Genomic DNA, 5,987 nt, shown 5'->3' with positions numbered 1-5,987 from the left:
CCCCCAGTTACACAGATAGCTGTCTGAAAGCATACGGTTTGTGTAAAGACTGCGTGTACCATATGCACGTATCACTTCACTTGCCACTGAAACAGTTGTGTCATGGGTGGAATGTGGCAACTCTACCCACACACAGTAATGTGATACAACAGATGAAGATAGTGGAAAGCCGTGAAACTGCATGGAGAAATTTAAGTAGATTGAGTCCATCTCTACTTCAATGGGAATTAGATCAGACCCCAAATGCGGATTTATGCATGACAGCTGGATTAACATATATATTTCCTGAAAGACAGTACCTTTATAAACTGAAGAGTTCCATAGTGTCACACTGGAGCATTAGTTCATTTTTTATTAAGAGAGAAACCATAACTCTGTAATTCACGGTAATTTCCTCCAGGACATAGGTCTCCTTAGTTATCTCTTTTGAGTCCTGATCCTACTTAATTTGCAAGGGATGAGACTGCAGCAGGGACAGCTTAGTGTATATTTGAGTTATAGTCCTCATATATTCTGGTTCATGAGCAGGAAGCAGTGCAAGCATGAGAGACCCAATTAAATTAAAAGTTCAGCAGTCCTCCATTTCAGCGAACGGTCAGGCGACAAATGATTACGGTATTATTGCATTTTCTTACACAAGAAAAACTGCCCACCCTCTTTTTTTTTTTTTTTTTTTTTTTTTTTCCAACCATGCCCAGGCGGGGGTGCCCTGCCCACCTGATCCACGGTGTGAAATCCTGGCACTCTGGAAGGCTGGAGCTTCCTTAGCCATGGCGGGAAGCTCCATCAGACGCGCAGTGCCACGGCGGGGGGAAGCTTTGCAGCGCGGGAGCACAGATGGGATCAGCTTGCAAGTAAATATGTTTCTGCTGCTAGAGAGAAGCATAGAAAGCAACAATGAATAGAGATGAAAAATAAGATGCTGACAGAAGAAGGGAGGGGAAAAAAAAAAAACAAAACGCCAAAATGGGTACAGAGAGAAGAGGGTATGGTAGAAAAGACCAAAAATCTGGATGGGTTTGTTTGAGCACTTGTTTTCCACTAATGAGAATTCTTCCATCTTACATCAATAACGCCATTATTTGGCATTTAACTTCTCAGTTGCGACTCCATAACTGGGCATTCAGGTATTTCATAGCAATTTGCTCTATTCACTCACACACATAAAAGCTCTCGCTGTGAAAGGCAAAGCCTTGTGCTCCTTTTGCAGAGCTCTGAATGCAACCAGGAGCTCTGCCCACATAATGAATGCACACAGGTCATACCTTTAACTTTTTCTTTCATGTAATTAACTTAGTTTTCATACAAAAAGATGGATACCTTCTTGGAGACAGGTGACCAAGAGGTGGAGAGGTGATTCTAGAGACAAAAGTCTGTAAGAACCAGCCTGTATCTAAAAAATGGCAATAGCATAAACAACATCGTGGCTCATAAATCCACCTTCTTAACAGCATTCAGATTTTAATATTTGATTAGGACAAGTAAGAATTACGACATTCTCAGATCTGTTACTTCGCTGCTACAGTACAGCACAAATGCACACACTAGAATATATTAATGACTAAATGCTCCACAGACCTGCAGCTTGAGGTAGAGAACAAGACTCATTTTAAACTGCTACAATCGTGAAAACAGGTCAAATACCTAAATAATTATAAGAGTCATCTACATATGGTATACAAGCATCTCAGGTGGTGGCAGTGTTAAATAGTAGCATCCATAACTGGCAAAAAGGAGTTAGAAACTCTTCTCTTGCTGTGGAAGTCTTCCTACTAAAATGCAGTTATTTCTAGAAAGAAAGCTTTTGATCATATTCAGTTTCTTTTCAAGCACTTAGTCTACTTTTGTCTAACATGGATATTAAAGTAATTCTAAGGCTGCAAAGCCCTTACCTACAAATTGTGCCATTCCAGGATTAAAATTCCTGAATTCATCTCTGTTGTGGATATGCATAAGGGGAGTTTTCAATTACCTTTTTACATACGAGTCTTCTGGAAACCACTGAACTCCATTCCATGCAGAGGAATATTAATTGCCTCAATGCTTTTTGTATGGAGCTTTCACTGTAGCTTTAATGCTCAATAAACATCAAAGATTTATCTTTACTATCCAGCTGTGACAGAAGATGCTCTTACACTCACTCAGTAGATGGAGAACAGGCCATAAAACTTAAGGCTGAAATCATTAAAAATGCAATGATTTCAGAAGCACAATATGAGTGCTCCAAGTCCTCATTTTTCAGAGTACCTGTCATTTTAGGCATATCCCACGTTCAGAGCAGTTATCCCACTGATCTCAACAGCCATGGAAGCTATCCTGCAGTTTCCTGCCTCTCTGCCTATACAGACTAAAAATGTAGACAATAATTAAGCTCTGCCCTCCTATTTGGGATCCCTCTCCTTCTTCTCCCAGTTACTCCCTTCTTTCCTCCTCATTATCTCCCCTACTTTACCAAAACTCTGCTCTCCTCCCCGACTAATTTCCTGCCTCCAGTTACACTGTATTTTGTCACATTTCCTGGCACAGAAAGGGGGGGAGCAGAGAGGAGTGAGCCTTTCCTTGGTCACCTCTTCTGTAACCCCAAACACACGAGCTTCCACAAGCCATGACACCTCCGTGCCTGTTCTCTGGGGTGCTGATGTATGAGCCACGCAGGATGAAGGATATGTCTTTTACTACAAAGAACTTAGAAGTCACACAAGCCTCTACTGTGCACCTGTACATAGATATTTTAAGAGTATAACTTCACCAAATTTGGCAATTCAAACAAAGCAGAATGTACCATAGCTCAGCCACAAAGATAACTCTCTGCCACAAGTTTCACATCCCTCTGTCAGTGCACAGAGGCACCAGGACCTCAAACCAGCTGTAAGTGTTGGTGAGATGGACCAAGTGGCCCTCCCTGAGGCCTCCCAGGCACAGCTCCAGCCTTGGATGTGTGCAACAGAGGACATGGTGGGGTTGCTAAAATTCTTTAATCTACTCACAGCAAATACTTCTGTCTCCAGCTGTAAGGTCAGAAATGTTGCAGGACATGATTGTGTGCCACAAGTGAGATTTGGCCCAACTCAAGGCTTATTCCACAGCACAAAAAGGTAAGTTTTTTAGGATCAGTGAATGAAAACTTATGCTCAGAGTACGGTAAATTTAACATTGTGTTTTAAAGTGACTAATTTCTGCTCTAACCTGTCTTTCACAGCAGCACTGTCCCAAACTCGGGACAACGGCGCTGCGTGCGACATGGCAGCTCCTGAGACGTATGGAAACTGTCATGGGCAGGTAAAAGATTAATGGGAAGGGCTCTCTTTTGATTGATGAATCTGTGACCTTGAGCAACAAGAGCACTTGCACCAAGTATATCTGCCATGCGAGACAGACAAAATGAAAGAGGCTCATGTTACACTCTCAGATCTCATTAAACACCCAGACCAGAAACACTGATACTGGCACTGGCCATCTGCTCTGCTGTTTGCCTGGTTACAGGTCTGATAACACTTTCAGGGAGCAAAAATTAATCATATATACAGAGGAGCAACAGCACTTCTGCACAGGAAGAAGTAGAACATAACAGTTTCTAAAAAAACAAAAAACAAAAAACAAACCACATACCTGTTTTTACTTCTTTCTGCTGTTTCAAACCACACAAGCTGGCAGTTCAAAGAAGAATTGTTTACATAAAAGGCCGTAACTTTAGGATCTTCAAATATTGCTGGTTTTTTATAAATAACTTGTAGCATTATTGCAAAGTTCATTAACTTGAAATCTGCCAAATTGGTGTGACCTCCTGTTACTCTGTGTAACAGGCAATAATAATACAGAATTATTTTTAATTGCTTTAAAATTATTTCCCCTAATGCTCTTTTTTCAGTATTTTCTGCCATTTGTTCTCACTTGCAGTGAAGAAGGCCCTTGCAAGTAGACCTTTCCATGTCTAATGTAATATTACCCCAGCATCCATCCCTGAGGAATGAAGTTTCCCTGCAAGCATTTTTCGAGAGACTTATGATCAACTAAATTTTCTTTGCTGAGCAGCAATTCCTGGAAAATCCTGCAACGTATTCAAAGACTTTCCCCCTGCTTTTGGAGAATTAGCTCTGGGCAAAATGATATAGTCTATTGAGGCCATATCTGACCCAGAAAGTATTAACTGAAGAATGTGCAGGACAGCTGCTTATCGGAAAGAAAAGACATGCAGTGCAGGAGAATGACATGTAGAGCTACTCGAGTCAGTTCTGAATGACTGTCAGCTCTCCAGAGCCAGCCAAGCCCGGGAAGCAGATAGGACACTCTGCCAGAGCCCGTGCACATCCGTAATGGAGCAGGCTCGGGTATCTCCAGCACAGGACTGCACCATGAGGCGAGGAGATAGTTTATCATCTGAGAGCATTTCAGATACATGATCTGATAAGGCTGAACAGAAATCTGAAGTATAGCAGGGTTATTTCCAACGAAGTGTCAAAGGGCTCAACCTTTCTGTGGAGGACGTTCTGTGAGCGGGTTTGGTCTGCAGCAGGCCAGGGTCACGCTTTTCAAAGCACTGCCCTCGCTGGTTTGTGGTGGTGCTCCTCAGAAACTCAACCAGGTACCATTCTTCACTCAATTATGTTGAAAGAGAATGCCTTGTTTGCACAACAGTGTAAGTGCCATTTATTTCCAGCTACATATCCAGTTATGCCTAAGCAGAGGAGCCTTCAATTCTTATTCAGCTTTCCCAGATCAGAGACAGGGCTCTAAATGTGGGACAATGCCTTTCTCTTTACTATTCCTTTGGATGACGTGGTGTGCACCAAGTGCTCATTTGATGCTGTACCACCAATGCTTGAACATTTTAACTGCCTGAAAAACTACGGAAATCCTGGATTTGGAAGTCATTATTTATGATTTTTGCTAGCACTACGCCATGGATGGCACTTCCCCACCACCATTTCCCTTACCATCTTTCATCACAGTGTAAAGTCTTGTTGCACAGCGATGGTAATAACATTTAACAGGAATATGCTTTATTTTTCTATATATCTTTATTTGCATCTATTAACATGTTGAAGAGAGAACACTACACAAGCTGCAACCTGAGTTTCAGAAAGGTGCTGCTGGGCAATTCTGGGGGACATTTCACGGAAAACATTGCTCCTGAAAATGTCACAGCAGAGGATCCGAGGCCCTGGCTTGCCAGCAAAGACACAAACATAGAGGAAAATATATTCCCTTTCCTAAAAAGCATCCAGGCCCACCACCCGCACCGCGCCTGAGCTCATCCACCGCAAGGCTGAGCTCCCTATTTGGGCTTTTGCAGGAGAACCTAAAAAGTTATTTTCCAAACAAGCTACTATTTCCACTCGCTCCCGCTCGGAACCCTTTCCCTGCCACACACCCGCTTGCACCGGTTTCGTGACGTTACTTTCACCCACTACCCTCCTCCCTTCCTCGGTTCCTGAGGCCGTACCCCAAAATCCCCCCAAACTCCTCCCTCCTCATCCTCCCCCCCCCCCCCCCCCCCCCCCCCCCCCCCCCCCCCCCCCCCCCCCCCCCCCCCCCCCCCCCCCCCCCCCCCCCCCCCCCCCCCCCCCCCCCCCCCCGACCCTCTCCAGCGCTGCTGCGCCCCCTCCCCGCGCTCCTCTCCGCGGCCGCGCAGTGCGGGCGGCCTGGGCAGGCGGGGCGGAGAGAGGGAGAGGAGGAGGAGGAGAAGGAGAGGAAGGCGGAGGAGGAGGAGGAGGAGGAGGAGGAGGAGGAGGAGGGGGGCCGGCCCGCCCGCAGCCGCCGCCGCCGCCGCCAGCGCCGCCATGATGCTTGTTTGCTTTCAATGAGTGTGAGGAGGAGGCGGGGGGGAGCCGCTCTCCCGTCCGGCCCGCGGCAGGAAACAAAGAGCCAGGCAGGCGGCGGAGCGAGGGCGGCGGGGGGACGGGGATGCTGCAGCCACAGGTAGGGGCGGCCCCGGCGACCGGCCCGGAGGGGAGGGGGCTCAGCCCGGGGGGGGCAGCACCGCGGTG

At 45.9% G+C, this 5,987-nt stretch overlaps 1 protein-coding gene and 1 long non-coding RNA gene across 3 annotated transcripts in view; both read left to right on the top strand.

Annotated features, from left to right (window-relative positions):
- Window positions 1-2,540: 2,540 nt before the first annotated feature.
- On the top strand, window positions 2,541-4,371 carry LOC114065219. Its single transcript, XR_003572894.1, has 3 exons — window positions 2,541-2,868; window positions 3,200-3,279; window positions 3,898-4,371. It is a non-coding gene; the product is annotated as an uncharacterized LOC114065219 (long non-coding RNA).
- A 1,378-nt stretch (window positions 4,372-5,749) lies between these two features.
- The window catches only part of CNOT6 (CCR4-NOT transcription complex subunit 6), a 34,052-nt gene continuing 33,814 nt past the window's right edge, over window positions 5,750-5,987 (top strand). The window contains exon 1 of one of the 2 annotated variants that reach the window (XM_027898904.1): window positions 5,750-5,919. The gene's annotated coding sequence lies outside the window, so the exon portion shown is untranslated. The remainder of the gene's footprint in view (window positions 5,920-5,987) is intronic. The other variant, XM_027898902.1, reaches the window with a different exon arrangement.

Source organism: Empidonax traillii, unplaced genomic scaffold (assembly GCF_003031625.1).
Source record: "Empidonax traillii isolate 1590-97213 ecotype Southwest subspecies unplaced genomic scaffold, ASM303162v1 scaffold630:size906685, whole genome shotgun sequence".
Classification (NCBI taxonomy): Eukaryota; Metazoa; Chordata; class Aves; order Passeriformes; family Tyrannidae; genus Empidonax; species Empidonax traillii.
This window is presented reverse-complemented; position numbering and strand designations above follow the sequence as displayed.